Source organism: Anser anser, assembly GCF_964211835.1.
Source record: "Anser anser genome assembly, chromosome: 2".
Taxonomy (NCBI): domain Eukaryota; kingdom Metazoa; phylum Chordata; class Aves; order Anseriformes; family Anatidae; genus Anser; species Anser anser.
Genome location: NC_139721.1, coordinates 15623029 through 15640985, shown reverse-complemented (window position 1 = coordinate 15640985; position 17957 = coordinate 15623029). Strand labels below are relative to the sequence as shown.

General features: G+C 37.8%; 1 protein-coding gene and 1 long non-coding RNA gene across 7 annotated transcripts in view; both read right to left on the bottom strand.

Annotated features, from left to right (window-relative positions):
• Positions 1–17957, bottom strand: part of TRPS1 (transcriptional repressor GATA binding 1) — a 214470-nt gene that overhangs the window by 105261 nt on the left and 91252 nt on the right. The window lies entirely within an intron of this gene.
• Positions 1–17957, bottom strand: part of LOC310894112 — a 67626-nt gene that overhangs the window by 22201 nt on the left and 27468 nt on the right. Inside the window, exon 1 of the long non-coding RNA XR_014579567.1 lies at positions 1–17957. This exon is cut by the window's left edge and continues 13690 nt beyond it; it is cut by the window's right edge and continues 27468 nt beyond it. This is a non-coding gene — a long non-coding RNA (uncharacterized lncRNA).

The window sequence follows — 17957 nt, the reverse complement described above, 5'->3', positions numbered from 1 at the left end:
TCCTGCTATAGCCAACAATGAAACTTAATGTACTTTCCATGTCCAGAACCATCCGCTATAGAGCTTCTGTAAAACAGATTAATGATAATAGCGGCAGAAACTAGAAAAGAAATGCAAGAAATGGAAGCCCAGCCAATATTCCATTTGTAATTTGTCACACTATCGCACAATGAGACTTCAGCATGAATGTGTTGCCCATTTACAATTCAAATAAGCTTCCTTGAATTTTTAAAAGAATGGACTGTACACATCAGTCAGGATGACATAAAAATGCCCTGTCAGGTTAATTTTAAATGCACGTTTTATTTGCTACTGTTAACTAATCACTATCATTATTTGTGATTTTTAAAAGAGGCAGCCATTATTAAATAAAATGAAACTCCTGATCCCTAACTGGAACACAACTTGTTTCTGTAACCAAGCTGTATGACCTGATTTAAAATATTTTGACTCTACACTAACTAGTTGGATGGTAATTTTTTCTGGTTTTTTTTTGGCGCAACGCAAAAGATCAAGGTATTACCAGAGAAAGGAGCACATTTGGTTAGGGCTTGACATCACATCTATTAAAAGCAATGTAAATTTTTTTCATTTACTTCAAAAGCCTATTGATCAGGCCGGCATTAGTCAAAAAGAAAAGGCTTCTTTTCTTAAAGCATTGTTTACCTATAGCTGATGAAATTCCTCCTTGCCGGGGAATTCAGCAGATGGACTATCAGAGGGATGCATTTGGTCTATTGCTCACTAGCCATTGTTTCTGTCCAAAGGTGGAGTGCTTTGATGATGCAACACATAAAGCCCATGCTGCTTCTATGTTCTATTAAAAGGAAAGCCATTAAGATAGTAGTTAAGTGGTCAAGGCCTAAAATTAGACTTGCCACAAATGCCAGCGGTAGGAAATATTCTTAGTATTTACAATATAGCTCCATAAAACAAAAGTCACACTGAGTTTTGGAAAAAAAGCGAAAAGTCATAAAGCCAATAAATCAGTTATGTACCTGAATGCATACCTAACTGCAACCACAAGAAGTCAGTGGCTGTAGCCACTTGCTTGCAGCTAGCATCTGTACATATCGCTCTATCAGCTCAGGGTTTATCTTCGTAGGATTTTGTTAGTGGAAGAATTTTACTGTTTTGAGTTGTGCTGGATCAGGGCTGGTAAGACTTAAAGCTACAAAGGAAAATTTGTGGGGTACTCTACCTCAAAACTGTAAAAATTCAAACTGGATTTGAATCACTTTGAAATACATCCTGAAGCTCCAGACATACTTCATTTTTTCCTGTAGTAGATGAAAATAGCTCAAAAAGTACAACTTCCCTCCTTGACGTACGGACCTCTCAGCATCCTGTTCCCTACCCTCCAAGTCTGCTGTCCCCCAGCAATGACCATTGGATGCTGGAGCGGTGCCACACGTGGCTCACCAACATGATCTGCCTTCAGAATAGGCAAAGGATTGCTGTTAGGAGGCAGAAAGGAAGAGGCAGATTAGGGGGAGGTTTATTTTTCACCCAGATCATTTCAGGGATCCGATTCACAACAAAGCCTCAAAAACCACAGTGGAGGACAAAGAGGGACGTGGCATGGGAGGAGCAGTGAGTGGTTGGGATGGGAGCTTCTTCAGGTGGCTCCAGTGTCATGGAAAACTAGAGGAGAGCAGGTGGCCCATTCCACCACAAGTTAAATAGCCATGACAACATGTAATTATGCTCATACACTGCATCAACTAGGAAAAACAGAAGCTGTTTATAACTTTGTTAGAGCTACCTCATGTACAGGGGTACCCTCTGTAAGGGCTAAGAGCAAAATTGAGTCTACTTGCTTGAGAACCTGCTGGGGTTCGTTATTCCTATTCTGGGTGATATCACAATTTAGGCTGTCAAATATATCCAAATATCAAGTTTTTGGTTTTGTTTTTTAAAGAAAACAAAGCAATTCAAACATGAACTTTATTGCTAAAAGTTCGAAAGAAGCACTGTGTTTCTGTTTCAATGACAGGAAGAAAATAAACTACTGTAAGGAAAATGGTATGCATGCTATTTAGAGAAATATGTTATTTTTCAGTGTCTTTAGGGGAAGATACAAAGGGGGATAGCAAGGTACTAAAACCGGGAATATCAGCTGGCAATATGATGAACAACTTGTAGTAGTTCATCAGCCTACATAACCCCGGGTCATTTCATTCCAAAGCAAATTTCCTATGACTTTGATATTTCTTTGAAATAAGCTTTTTTATTTTTTTCTTTTAAACCTGCATTTGATCATTGATTTATGTTTATACACAGCTTAAAGTAAGAAAAACTTCTGGATCTGTCATATGCAACCCCTAGATAGAAACAAATGAGATTTACACACAAGAAGAAAGATTTATTGAATCAAAGTGTAGATTACATACAGAATGAATATCCTATACATTTTCAGGAGTAGGATAAGCGACTAGAAACTCTGAAGTATTACTGCCAGTTCTGATACTGAATGCATCCTGCGTAGTTTGGCAAATCACACTACCTTCCTATCTCCGACTGTAAAGTGAGGATATTACTTATCAGCCCCACAGGGATGCTATGTGGATTAGATGATGTTAGAAAAAGGACATACAGTGCTTTTCTAAGTAAAATCCATCAAAAACACATGCACGGTAAATGACACCAAGTAATCTGACCTGGAATTTAATTCAGTTATACTCTACGGTCGTCAAAGTCTTTTGGATTAAAAAAGTCAACTTAAATTTCAACCAAAACTGGAACTAAACCTAAAATGAACTTTTAGTCGAGGTTCAGAAAGAAGCAGATATTTTAAAGGGTTGTTCCTAATATCTCTGTCTCTCTCTCTAATTTCTGGTTCTAACTTGTGGTCATAAGGAGCAGCTCTGATACCCGGTAGGAAAGCTTGTTCTTGTGGTTATTTCTGGCACATTCTGCAAATTCAAGAGAGCTCTGGGTAGCTTAGGGAAGCATCTCAGCTTTGGGGTACTGCTCCAAACCCAGCTGAAGACTGTCACGTTTGCCAGTCACTAATTGCAATGCTGTTATTCTCTGCAGTGAAGCAGTTCTGTGTAGCAGAAAATCTTCTGCACATTTTTTTTGGAAATGTTAAAGGCAGAGTGACTGCAAGAAAATGCCAATTGCAGCTCCCTTAGGTGACATTCAAGTGGAGACTGAAAGAGGGTGAAGCTCTTAATCCTAAAATTAGGCTTGTAATAATTTCAGTGCATTCCACCTGGAAATGTACAGTTTTTCAAATGCACTAATGTAGGTGATGAATAGCAGTGTTATTATTTCAGGCTATAGAATTCATTACTGTCCATTGAAATAAGCAGGACAACTGATATACTGGTCCAAATTCTGTTTTCTGCAATGTTTCCACGTTTACTTTGGAGCAGTGAGATACTCAAGGGGAACTTGGCATTCAGACTAATGAACAACAGCAGCTTTGCTACCTGACCTGAAAATCACTCCTTTCATAGATCTGAGTCAGAAATAAGGTTAGATTCATGCTGTTGCTGTAGCTAGGTATATTTCTGATTTTTCAAGCAATCTAATTCAATTTCATTGTGGGGAAAACACATGCTCTTTGTCTTTTTCTCTTTGTCTTCCTCTTCCTTTCCCTTTTTTCTTTTTCTTCAGGTAACTGTTCCGATATCTATCACATTTTGCAACACATTCTCTAAATCACAATATTTATTTTTTTATCTGTTTGTTACAAATCTAAGTCTCATAAACAAACTGGATCTAGATGCGTGGCCCAATTCACCAAGGCAGTCTACAGATGAGATTTTTGAACCTCTGGAGGTAAGGGCTTCACTGACTTCAGCAGAGCTACATCACCTACTGTCACCTGTCACCTGTCACTCAGTAAAACAACAGTGAATTTTCCTTTTACATTGCTTTCCATCATAACTGCTATTTTCAATAATGACAATTAAAAATCAAAGCTTTCTCTTTTTTAAATTATGTATTCAGTTCTTCCAGCAAGACCTAAGGTCTCATAAAACTGTAGGATTTTACAGGCTCATTTGCAGAACAGGAATAACTATGCCACTGGAAGTTCCCATTTACCCATCTTGAGGAATGTGATTTTACGAGCTTTATTTCCAGAATACTGGCATATTGAAAAGGTAGCTTTGCCCAGTAAAAGATGTAGCTATTGATCCAAAGACTAATTTAATCATCCAGTAGAACATAAACAACAACAAAACTAAATCCATAGAAAACTGAAGAAAACAGATGTTGGTATATATTCCAAACACATCTCCAAAGTAAATCTATTGCAGTGTGCAACATAAATGTGCTTTGCATTTACAATGTTCTTTCAAGCTCTCTTTCAGTTATATTTAACGTTGTATATTCAATGCATTCGATAATTCACTTTGCTGTTCCACTTTTCTCCCTTCTCTCTTCCTCTCCCCTCTCTTGGTCTTTCCTGGATCTAGTCTGAATGTGTCATAGCTATTGGGTTCCTCTTACATTTTACTGTCCTTGCTGACTCTCGTCTACAACCTTCTTCACCTTATTTTTGATCTCCCATTTCGCCAACCAGCCTCGGTACAACTCTCTTCTCTTTCCCTTTTTATCACCCGCATCTATTTACATGCTGCATTTGAAATTTTCCCGAAGGCTGAATGAGCTGTTTGCTGTGCTGCTCTGATTATGAGGTACAACAGACAACAATATTAATAAAGCTAAGATAGGGTAATTCAAATCTGTTGAAGAAAAACTAACAACAACAGAACACAATGGAATAATCATTCCCTTAACTCGGTGATTTCCCTGCAGCAGAAAAAGGCTTTCTGGATTACATACAGAATAACCTTGGCACAGCTTCATATAAGTGCTGGGGCCTACTAAGGAAATGTTTGATATAATGCCAACAATGGGCAATAAAACTGAAGCAAATCAGATACTAAATGGGCAGGACCCAGCTTTTTTTTTTTATGGCTGTACAGCACCTAACACAGTCTCATCACTACCAGAAAAAGAAAGAAAGGAAAAAAAAAAAAGGTTCCTTAAAAAGTGTTATCCAAACTCAAAGTCAGATTACTTCCCCATTAAGATCTAACTTGTGTGTTTCTGATCTAAAGTCACTGCTTAAAAATACAAAACAACAGGTTCTTCATTAGCAGTGATACGACACAACAATTATTCCTCTTACCTTACAATTCATTTTATGCAAAACCAACACAATGTATCTTTTGTTTATAATCTTGGGCATTCAGTGATGGTTTCAATTAGAGTATTTTGTTTATACACATATGAACTTCTGAGATTTATTTCCTACAAACAATTGTAATATTGTGTACAGTATACATAGTAATCTGAACTCAGAGGGCCGGATTCAGTTTTGTTGCAGGTGAGCATAAATCTAATTTATCCTGATTCTGACATCCACAAAACTGGGCCAGAGGACAGAATGGGCTTAACTCCATAAACTTAAAGCCCTGAAAATATCAGATCATTTAGTCTAGATTGCTGTATAAAGTGAGGGATTACATTTCAGGCAATTATCTCTGTAGTGAGTCCAATACCTTGCATTTGTCAGAACTCTTGCAGAAAGGCATTCAGTCTTGATCTCAAGTATCAAAAAATGGACACCCGCCTTCCCACTCCAACAGTGCTTTTTTCAATGGGCACCAGTCATCACTACTGAAACATATCCCTTACTTCGTGTTTGAATGCATTTAATTTTGACTTTCAACACTATTGGCTTTTTTCTTTACTTTCAGAACCAGCAGTGGAGGGTGGTGGCTATTACTACCCAGTATTTTCTTCCCATGAAGACACTTTAATGTTATTAATCAATTCAGCTTTCAGTTTCCTTGTTGTTAAGATAAGCACATAACACTCTAAATTTCTGCTCCTCGCTCTAAGACATTTGACTCACTGAATAATTCTGTGGCTCCTTCCTGCTTGTCCCTTCATTTTATTTACTTATTTATTTATTATTAGAAACGTTAGTAGCTTTCTAGCTAACAAAACATGATGCAGTGGAACAGGGCCAGGTCTGGATTTGGATTTCAATCCATTTGTGATCAAACTCAGGAGGCCATATTGTAGAGAAGGTTAATTGCATTTCAATTTATTTCCATTACAGTCATTTTCTACTGTAAAAGGGCTGCAGAGAAAGCTGGATTATTTTTACACTGCTAAGTAAGACAACTGGAAGCAGTTTCTAGAGAAAGGCTGGGACCACTGAGCACAAATGACAATGGATCTTTGTGTTACCAAGGTGTTGTTGAATGTTTTACTCCCCTTAGACTGCTTATGAAGTTGAGCCCATGGATCAAGCAGAGAGCATGGTCCTAAATGCTATCAGGGAAAGCCAGCAAGATAAATATCGTTTTCCTTTTTTATTGGTCATGCTGGGCATGGCCTATTATCTTTAAATGGACTGAGCAGTTACTGTAGAGAAAAGAACAAGGATAGTATCTCTATCCAGGCTTGTTATAGTCTCCAGGGCAAAGACTGTGAGACATGACTGATAAATAAAGCAACTGCAAAAGCTAATGTTGCTCCTCTGTAGACAAGACAGAAAAGGCAAATATTTAAAAAGTGGTAGTTCATAAATTATGATCATCCCCACCCCCCTCAAAAATCCATTAACAAGGAAATTTCTCAGTCAAGTAAACTCTGCCCTAGGAACACATGTTCAAGATTTTTTTCAGACTTAACCTAAATTAAGGTCAGTGACCTTAATCCCTTCCATTGTGATTGCCTTGTGCACTAGGAATGCAATAGGATAGAACAAGCTAATGAATAAAAAACTGATTCAGATACAACTTATGTTCACTCATCCCACCCTGAAAAATCTACCTACCTACTTACAATCTTCTACTCTGAATGCGTGCCGTAAGTTATTTGTTTCTCTCTTTTATTTCCCTGTTTTACTCCTTTGTTTCAGTTCAGAATAACTGGTCTAGCTTGTTAGCTGGTACAAATCAATTTGATTCAATTAGCCCCGTCTCCCAGACCTGTCTGCTTCGTTCCATCACCGCGGGCAGTGCCCCCTATTCTTCCCGCCACCTAGTGCCGGGCCGTGAAGTCAGCTGGTAGGGCTTTCTGTACCTTGCCATCCATACCGAAGCGCTGCTTAGCTGCTTTCAGCTCTTCCCCCACAACATCTCAATATTTTTAATTCAATCATTTCTCTTAATTCACATTGTTTAAAACTCATTCAGATACCTACAACTGTTTTATTTGGCTGCTAAATATCAGTGTAATTCACACCACTTCAAGTTTCTTTCTCCACATACTTTCCACCTATTCTTCCTCTAACATGCAAAACTCAAAGTATTTATCGTTCTCTCCCAAAGACACAAATCGTCTACCTCCTAATACAGCGATGGTTAAAGATGACACCTTGTATATTGCTGTGATCGCTGGGATGGATGTATGTGTGCTAATGCAGAAAGGTGAATTTCCACCACACATGCCACATCCCTGCCAATGATGGATCAGCCAGGCATGCAGGACACTTGGATTTCCTCAGTTCCAGGGCATGGGGAGTTATGATCAGTCTTTGGGTAGCTTAACCAGCATCCCTTTCTAACCTTCTTTCCCTTCCACTGGACCATTATTAAAAACTGAGGTAGACTCGACTTTTCCAAAATACAGTTTGTGATCAGAAAATGCTGATTCACAGTAATTAAAGCTTTCCATGAAAATGCACCAGCTCCGGGACTACATTCTTTAGGGTCAGGATGTAGCTTCTACTGCGAGAGAACCAGGCGGCTCCCTGCTGAAGGAGATGTCTTCAGCTGCAGCTGACTGAGGTCTGGATCCTTGCTCTTGCACACTCTGTGACTCCCTACAGTCCAGATGAATGTCCAAGTACTTCAGTTATCCAGAGAGTGTTTTTTTTTCACAATAAATAAATAAAGGTAAGTCTTTAGCTTTTATTCCTGTATGGAACAGAAACAATCGTGAATTCACAAAGGTTTTGGTTTTAGACAGCTACAGCTGTGCTGTGACTTTGAAAGCCCTCTGCATAGATGTTTTATCATTTTCATGAGAAAACAACAGTGATGAAAATCCTTTTATGCTTATTCTTCATCCAGCTTTAAGAAAAAATTGAGACATTTCCTTTCAGATTTTCTACTGGATGTTTTTGAGCTGTTAACAGAATTTGGCTAAGATGCTACTAGATGTTTGCATCACAGACCCCGTGCCAGTGGCCCTTCTCACATCCCAGATTTCAGAGGTACTCCCAACACTTTACAGCAGAACACTGCTGGCCGTATCCTGACCCCTGGAAAATTTAATCACAAGAGTTTTACAATATTCAAGCCTAAGGATCACTTACAATCTTTGCATTAACATATGCTTCAGTAAACCAATTTGAAGAAAAACACTACTTAAGGAATGTCTTTATTCTCACATGGGCACTGGCTTACATGCTTAACATAAAACACAGTTCTTCAAGTTAGCTACCATGAAGTCTTTGAGAAGTATGGAATATCTTTTTTTTATTGTGTTGACTATGGGAGCAGCTCACTGCACTGAACTGCCAAATGAGCAACCCAGAAGTAATGACTCATTTCCCAAGACAGCTTATCTTATTAGAAACAAAATGGGGAATCTGAAACAAAATGTTATATCCAGGTCCAAAAGTCACAAGCCTTTCTGTAGTCTGGAGATCTCAAGTCAAAAATGACTGGAGACATCGTAATGATATTTACATTTTGGAGTCTGATCCTTTCAAATTACCTTTGAAATTTGATTACTTGATTGTTCATCTCCATTCTTATTAAAGATCACAACTTTTTTGTTGCTGATGCAAAATTCAGTCTGCCAAATTACTGACAAGTGGCACTGAACTACTGAAGTGCCGTATTAATACAGACTATGCTGATTAATAAGATTATTAAAAATTGATTCAATGGTACTCCAATTTATAGCTCAGACAGATGACAAGGAACGTGCAAAAAGGAAGAACATACATTTTTTCCTTATAGCAGACCCTGCAGCTTACAAATGGCAATGCTCAGGATTCCTACATGTTTTACTTTTGACTTAATGGGCAGTTTGAAGAGTATTTCTCCCCAGTTTTAAGCTTTAAATTTATGGTTTAACAGTTATCAAGGCAGTATTACATATGATGGAGGCAGACTCTGAAAAATTCCTGTACAGTAGTTTCAGCCCATGCCTTAGCTCCTCACGAGTTTTTCACTGTGTTTGGATATCCAAATTAAATCAGACCATTTTTTAGCAAGGGAAAAAAAAAAAAAAAAAAAAAAAAAAAAGATTATAGAAAGAAGCCATTGAAGGGAAATGGTTCCCAGAGGCAAGAAAACTGTGTTGCCCATGCAGACTGTTCCACACCCCAGCAGACCTCAGGCTCAAATCAATGGGCTCTTAGGAGTAACAAACTTCAGGAGCAGTCCTCCTAATTTCTGTAAGTTTCTAGGACACATACTAGAAAAGGTTTTTTGATAAAAGTGCCTGTCTGTTAAAATACTTCTCTGTTATCCCCCAATATCTGTGATCGGCAACAACTTTCCAGGATGAAGGGTGCTGATAGACATTTTTGAGGCTGTGCTGTAAGCCAATGCAACAGAGACATGGGAGTCAAGATGAACAATTTTAATGACTGAAGATTGTTGCACAGTTATCACCTGACTCTGGACAATCCCATTCTGTGCTAACCTTCCCTAATAAAGTGTCATAGCACAAAGATTTTGGAGATGGCTACAGTGAGCAGGACTTCTGTGCAGCAGGGAAGTGTTGCCTTGACCCAGTCGGAAAACATAGGGCGTAAGTAGAGGGGATCACCCAATACACGGGTTTCTAGCCGAATAGCTGAATTTATCAAAACAACTTATGTTAAAATGTGTGATAAAAATCATTTACAGATAACCTGAAAGAACAAAAACAAATTATTCATCAAGAAACTTGCCACATCCTCAGTTTTCCGTTATAGATTGAGCTTTCATAACCAGTTTCACAGGGTTTGTCTTTGTTAAAGTACTTTTTTTCTACATTTTGAAGTTGTGTGGGTTTGTTTTATTACTCTGAGTGCCGATGAAAACTGAGTTTCTCATGTTATTCATATTGTGGAAGAAGAAAGCCTGCAACAGCATCAGACCTCAAGCCCCCAAAAGCTCCCAATTCCATATAAATTTGAGGTTATTACTTTTAAGTAATAACATAGCATCACTATGCAAATACTGTTTCCCTGGTCTGATAAGCACTATCATTTCAAGTAAGCGCTGTACTGAGCGTTTTCCTGTTTGGTTTTTCACAGAAATTAATGTATTACGGTCAATAGCATAGGTGGTGTGAATTTGAAAAAAAAAAATAAAGAGCAAGCATGAAAAATGTATGCTAATAAAGGCATTGATCATCAAAAGCACTGTTAACTCCTAGAGGTTATCCAAGCAGACCCTTGAGAGTTCAAAGAAACAGATAGATTACTAATATTATGATGCTTCCAGCTAAAATGACCACAATGATTACTCAAGGATTGAGGAGAAAAACATTTGAACAGATACTACTGTACAGCCTACACAATAGATGCTAAAAATTCAGCTCTGCAGAGACACTATAGTGTAAGGCGAAAGCCTTAAAAGGTAGAAATCAAATAGAGTTTTGTAGCTTGATTCAAAGGGCATGTACTTCCAACTCTTAATTTAGTTACTCATTGTTATAGCTGTACCACTAACACATCAGATAAACAAGCTGGTCGGTTGGCTTCACCCCGCCATGCAGTGTCAGTTTGCAGCAGGTGTGCCTGAAGGACTCTTCCTTTTTACTCTTTGAATCATTTTGTAGACACTAATGAGCATCCCTCTTCAGCTTTAATTATTGGTCCCTGACAAGTCAACATAATAGGAATCAGCTTAACCAAGCATACTCCCCAGTGACATGTTCAATTACTCAGGTTGTACTTCTCTGCAAGAGGTCTGAGGGGTTGCTAATTTAACACTGTCAAAAAAATAAACAGAGGTATTGGTTACAGTTTATCTTTTGACCCTTATGTCACTAAATCTAGCCAGATACCTCCTAGTAGAGCGGACAGGAAGATTAAATACTTAAAAATTATTATTATGGTTTTACTTTGAAAATAAAATTAATTAGTACCTGATTTAAGTCAAGGAACATTTCATAAGGAGAAAGCAGACACTGATGCTTTGATAGCAAGGTGTTTGTTTCTGTATCATTATATTTATAAAGCTATTTGTTTTTCATTTTTATGAACTACAATGAAGTGGTATGTTATTGGTTGATATTTGCAATGAAAATAAAGTTACCGGATTAGTTGATTTATATTTTTGTCAAAAACAGACATTTTCTAAAGTCAGATGCATCAATGCAAGAAATATGCCTAGGAAGCCCTTTATTTAACAAGTTTGTTAACACGAAATTATACAGGATTTTGAAAAAAATTATTAAGACTGAAACAGGGGCAGGAATGGTCTCTGCAAAATAATATATATATATTTTATTACTAAACAATTCATTTTTCTCTCTGTAAAACATCATTAGCTCAAGATCTAGCTGTAGGGCTGAATACAACTGTTTTCACACCTGTGCCCTTCCTGAGTATAATCAGTCGAATTTTCAAAAGTTAATTGGCTGGAGTCAAATGTATCACTAAGACAATCCCTTGGATTTCATTCAAATTTCACATAAATAAATGGAAGTAATTTAATCTGGCCTCCCAGATCACAGAGGACCTAGCACCCTGCCCGATAATGTCAGCCTCGAGCACTGCATTTCTAGTGACCTTAACAGGTTTCTTCATCAGCCACTTGGCCAGCAAACCACAATTTTACTGCTGAAGTGACTATATATTGTCATTCTGAACACCTCCTAAACTTCTACAGGTATACATCTAAGTGGGCTTTGCTTATTCATTTTGTTTGTCAACTCACAAAAAGAGTTTACAATTTTAGCATAGCTTACAGAATACCTCCAAAGGATAAAAAAGAAAAAAAAATTCTAATTCATGCTAAGGCTCAAGAAGAGAGGTATATGCATTTCTAAAAAATTATCCTTTTTATTATTTTTTAAAAGATCCAAATATTAACAAAGCAGAAAACTCCAAGCAATTAAACAAACAACCTGTCAAAAAAATGGCAACATTGGCAAATCCTCAAGTGAGTTTCAGTAAAAGCAGTCAGCATGATTTTGTGTTAAGGTTCCCTTTCTGTATACATTTCACTGAAAAATAACATCTGAATTTTGCAGAGCTTTGAACATTACTGCATAAGTATAACATCTCCCCTGTATAATAATGACCATCTCTCCTGATGGACAGTGCTATTTAGCAAACACGTATTAAAGCTTAACGCACGTGATGAGTAAGCAAGCACTCATCTTATGGTAAATATCTATGTAAGCATTTTGGACCACAACTGAGAATTCAATGGAAAACCTGGAAAAAGGACTTGGAACATGGGAATCATGTGAGCAAATCGTGACTTGGGTGAAGCAAGACCACGCCATGCATCATGTTCTGTTTCACAACTATACATTCAGCCTCCTCCGAGCTGTTAATCATCTTCCATGTTTGTTCCACTGATTTTAAAACTCATCTGAATGTAGCTTAAAAAATGGACACTGTTTTAATCCAGCTCCTTTCTCAATAAAATGGAAATTTCATTCAGCTCATGATCAGTGTTATTATCTTTTATTTTTTTAATAGGCCATGGCTCATGTAGTTACAAAAATGATTTTATTTAGACTGAAACATCATAAGCAGGGTTATTAATTCTAATGGCTGATTTGTTGTGAAGATGCATCACTATGAAAAGCCAGATGTCAGAAAGCTCAATTTCTGGAGCTCACAGTAAGTTTCTGATAATAGAGTGGTTCTGGGCAAAAGATGAACTTACATTGTGATGGATATATATAACAGCACAGTATAAATCCATATAATTGGTTTTTCTCTCTAAGTGAGATAACTGTACTGATAGCAATAATTCTTATCAAGCACAAAGTAACCTCGATAAACTGCAGAGATAAGAGCTGCTGCAGGATGCATGACCTGCCCAACGAAGCTAGAGCAGTTATATCGGTGTCTAACAACGCGGCGTGAGAGTTCTGCAAACAAACACCATATGGAAGAGCAGAAATCTGTCTTTAACCTAAAGCTCTCTAATTGCCTGGGCTTTAGATGAAAAGATCTTCCCAGCATCCCAGAAATGGCAGTTCTGTTGCTGAGCTTCAGAAGTCCCACCTCAGGCTCCCGCTGCAGCCAGTGGCGAGAAGCAGTTCGTAACCTGCCCCTTCTCTGTCATCTCACAGAACCGCTCTCCATCCATTGATTATTCATGGTGCTTTGACACGAGGTGGTTGGAAATGGGGATACACTACCACACAAAAGACATGTTGGAAACTTCCATTAGGCAAGGAGATCGTTTCACATTAAGCAATCGCACAAGTTCCCAGCTGTACACGGCTCCGCGTGCAGCCTGACAGAGTAGGGGCACCTAAAAGTCTGTCTCTGCCAGTCAACAGAAACAGGCAATTTGTCCCATTTCAATATACACAGCTAACATTTTGGAAACGTTTAGGCAAAATTAATCCAATCCTTAGTTAGTTCTTTTTAACCTTTCCATTCGGTATAGAAACTTTTTTTTTTTTTTTTTAAAGTAAGAGAAAAGGTTGTTAGCAGCACGGAGACAGCAGAACACACAACAGCAGATCTGCAAGCACACAGTGTGTGGGTTGCTTAGGGACTGACACATTACAAAGGAGACTCTCAGTAAGTTTTCTTTATCATCATAAAAAAAAAAAAACTTCTCCAAATAACTGTCAGAGTGGGAAGCCTAATCCACAACGACTTAGTCATACTTTCAAATTAAAGGTAGAACACTGCATAGAAAACAGTAAAAAAGAATCACTTCTCTGGTATGTCTTCAGCCTTGGACAAAAAACAACACATCTTTCCAATTTTCAAGACAGGCTGACATGTCCCTAATGATTAGCAATTTTTCTTAATTCTCCACAGTGAGAACAAGGCTAACTAATTGTAAAAAAATCCCGGGCCAAGATCACTGCATTTACAGCAGTGGTGAAAAAAACAATCTTTCATAATATAGTCACTTAATCCACTAAATGAGAAGAAAATATGTCATGAAGTCAGCTCGTCAAAAGACTCTTGCTACTGAAGATGCTACACCAGGAAGGTTAATTCTCCCAACAAATCAGACCAACACTTTCCCATTTCTTTTGGCGACTTTTATATGGCTGAATCAGGTTCTTTAAAGCTGTTGTGCTGTGACCTTTTACGTTCAGCAGCTGTCTGTAAAAGGGCCTCAGACAAACAGTTCAGAACCAGGGCATGACATGGAAATAAGACTTCACAGCCTTGGGCTAATGTGGCTCAGCACAGGATAAACATTTTTTTGTCTATCTTTCAGGGTTTATCTCTTTTATGACTCATGTTGAATAATTGTTTCCACATCCCTTTCTGTCATAAGGGACAGGGAACATGCTCGTTCAAGACAAGAGCTTTACATGGAATTTAGGAGGTACAGGACAGGATCTTGAGTTCTTGCTGCTAAGCCTTTGGTTGGGTTTGCTTTGCTTTTTTTGCCTTCCACCCCACCCTTCATGCTTTAGCCAACAGTTCAAGCTGATGGGTGACTGTAGAAGGAATGGTCTATATTAGGGCTCTGAAATGTGCGCTATGGCTGCTGGCAGTGATAAATGAGAGTTATAATTGATATATCTCATTCCACTGTGTATAAGCAAAATCATACACTGATAAGATAACATATAAAGAAAATGGTTGAATGCACTCTCGTTCTCATTCAGGAGATATCAATCTCATTTCACTTTTATTATTTAACATGAAACACAACCTTAGCTCAAGAAAAGAAGAATTTAAAATTTTCCTTTCAGAAGTCCTACCAAGAACAAGAGCATTACAGTTACATCACATGAAAACACACCATAAGGCATAGTTCAAAAAGCCAGGGCACCAATAAGGCCTTACTTACATGTTTCACTGTTCTATTATGTATTTATACTATGTACCTTGATTAAATCTTATCTCTTGATGCTATTATCATAATATGCCAGTTAAAGAAACAAACAGTCTCCACCCCCAAATGATAAAGAGGATGGGGGGGGGACCCAAAGCCACAAGAAAAGCCTAACAGCAGCATCAAACCGCCCCTACTGGAACTACGAGTTCTGCTGGTTGGTGAGCCAATCCCAAACCCAGTAGCAACGGCAGATCGGATGATATGCAACGCTACAACAATGCTTTTTGTCAGCATGTGAAAGTCAATTACATACCATTTACCAGAGACAGCCGAAGCACAGCTCAGGGAAGACACTACGCTGCAGATCCAGCGCAGCCTACGGTGAAATCCCGAGCGTCCTAAACCCCAACTCCGCTTCTGCTTCGCTACCCAAGCCACAGCACGGCTCCCACAGAGCCTGGCAGGACCGGGGATGCTGAATACCAAGGTATTTAGGATTGGGAGGAAGAGGAAATGACAGAGGATAGCACTGATCAGCACACACACCTTGCAACACTGCAAACAGATACGGGCATAATCTCTCACTCTCTCCACAGAAATAAAAAAAAGATGTGACAAATCTGAAACTTGTTTCAACACTCCCGCTTTCGTCAATTTCTGTAAGAAAAATAAATTAACCTAAATAAATTGCCACATACTACCCTCCTGTACTTCACTGTTGTTTACCGCATTTCCCACCAGATTAGATATCTAAATTCAGGATCTGTTGTAGTATTATGTAAATTCAATTAGCTGGCTATGCCCAGTTTCGTCCCGTAAAAACCTACTGAGAAAAAAGAAGAATGAATCTAAAATAATCTGTGAAATAAATGGGAGGAAGGGAGGAAAATAATTATTTTTAGTCGGCCTTTAATAAAAGAATATCCACTATACTTAAAGACCCTGATCTTTCAGTTAAAAGATTTGGGAAAAAGAAGCTTCCAAAGCAGTCTGACAGCTGTAATGCACACTCAAGCACCATGCCCAGATAGGTAATAGCTGTTTGCATGCTATTACTGATTAACCCATACAATATTTCACATGACATTTGCTCAGCTGAGGTGATTTTGAAGCAAATAATAAAGATAATGAACACAGCTAAAGGAAAACAAGAGTAGGTAAAAAGTCTTGCTCCACATAAAAGTGCTTCTTCATACCTACTTTTTATCTTCTTTTTTTTTTTCAACCTTTCCTGGGTTACAGAACTGGCAGCATATGACATTTAGACAATAATTAATTTTTTCAACCAAGTCCAGCAGGTTTTGGTTACCCAGTTATCCATGCCTAAATTGATGCATTGCAGATGTACAAGTCAGTCACTTTAATACCTACTTCATTAACAATAAGCTCTTCAGTGTGAAAGTAGAGGACTCCCCCCCACATAACTATCTAATAAACTATCAAGGATTTTCAGAGCTTTCATATGAACGTGGAAATACTATCAGATGTGCTAGGCATGACTTCTTTTCTTGCTACAGTTCTTTTATACATGAGCATGGGGGTACAAGGCAGCATCAGCTTAATGAAAGACAGGAAGAAACTATTCTATATCAAAGAGCAGTAAGAGGAAAACAAACAAAGTACGTACATATGGAAATCAAGAGCAGTCATGGTAAATTTTTCTGCTCACAATAGCCAGAAGTACCCTACTTTCTTACATTCCTGAAACAACAAGAACAAAAACAAAGACCTAGAGACAAACTGCCTCATTAAAAATACTCGTTTCTTCCTCTTGTTTTTCAGCTATTCTTTTTTTCTAACAATTTCATAAAGCAAGACAGTGATACTGCAACTAATCTTGTGAGATGGAAATATTTAAAAATTGCTTAAACCTCCATTATTTTTTAGAAGCTGATCTGGTCAAATGATATAAACCACTACAAACCTTACTGTAATATTTCAGAAATTTGTCACTTACAGTAAAGCTACATTAATAGAGTCCCGTGTTTATGGAAAAAAAATCAGAATTTTCATTCCTATGGTTCATGCAGATCTTCAGAAGACTTGTTCATATGTAGAGATGCAGCTGAGCATCTATCCCTAAAATGTACAGATTAATTCCCTTTAAAAGAATTTAATCTCTAAGAGAAATTTTAAAAATAACACACATGCAAAGAAGAAGAAAATAGAGCACATAAGGCAAAGGAAAGTGCTCAAAGTGATGATAGGCTGATAGGCTGCAACATCTACCTTCACCTTGAGGAATGTGTAAAGAGAAATCGGAGTATGTGCACTCAATATGTTTTTGGAGTTGATCCCTCTACAAATGTCATGCTCAATTGCAGTAGGTATTTATATACATTAGTGGTGAGGCGCTGCAATGAGCAAGCGCTCTACAACTTATTATGCCTGTATAGTGCTATCTATTTTCGTTACTCTACACAGCTTTAAAAATGGTGAACACTGCAACAAACCAACTAGAGACCCATGCACAGAGCCCAATTTAGTGGGAGGCTCACAAGCTGCAAATAAGAGAGAAGTGTTCCATTCATTAAAACAAGGAAGTTTAATTAACAAGTGAAGTAGGGTTATTGAAATTAGTAGCTTCCTTTGTTTAAGGATACAGAGGACAGAAACAGCCATGCTTCTATGTCCTACAACAACATTACAATCCCATTTCCTTTTACAAGTGAATAATAAAGTTTGACAAAATCATCAAAATTAAAGAGCGTTTCAGAAAAGAGTATTCTTATCAAGTTCAGTATCTCTTTTTTAATAACAATGACACTGGAAGGAAAAGCAAACTAGCAGCATAATTAATTAATCGTACCGATTCTGATGGGAACTTGTGATCATCTTCATTTTACTATCTACAGACAGCAAAATACAAAAAAAAATACAGCGTAATGTTAAGGACGTATTTACATACTGGAGAATCTGTCAAAGTCAAAAAGAAGCTTAAAGAGACAGGTGGACCTAAGGCATTGCAATACTGCATTGAAACCCCATCATCAAATGCTTAAGAATAGTTACAGTAGGGTTAGTAAA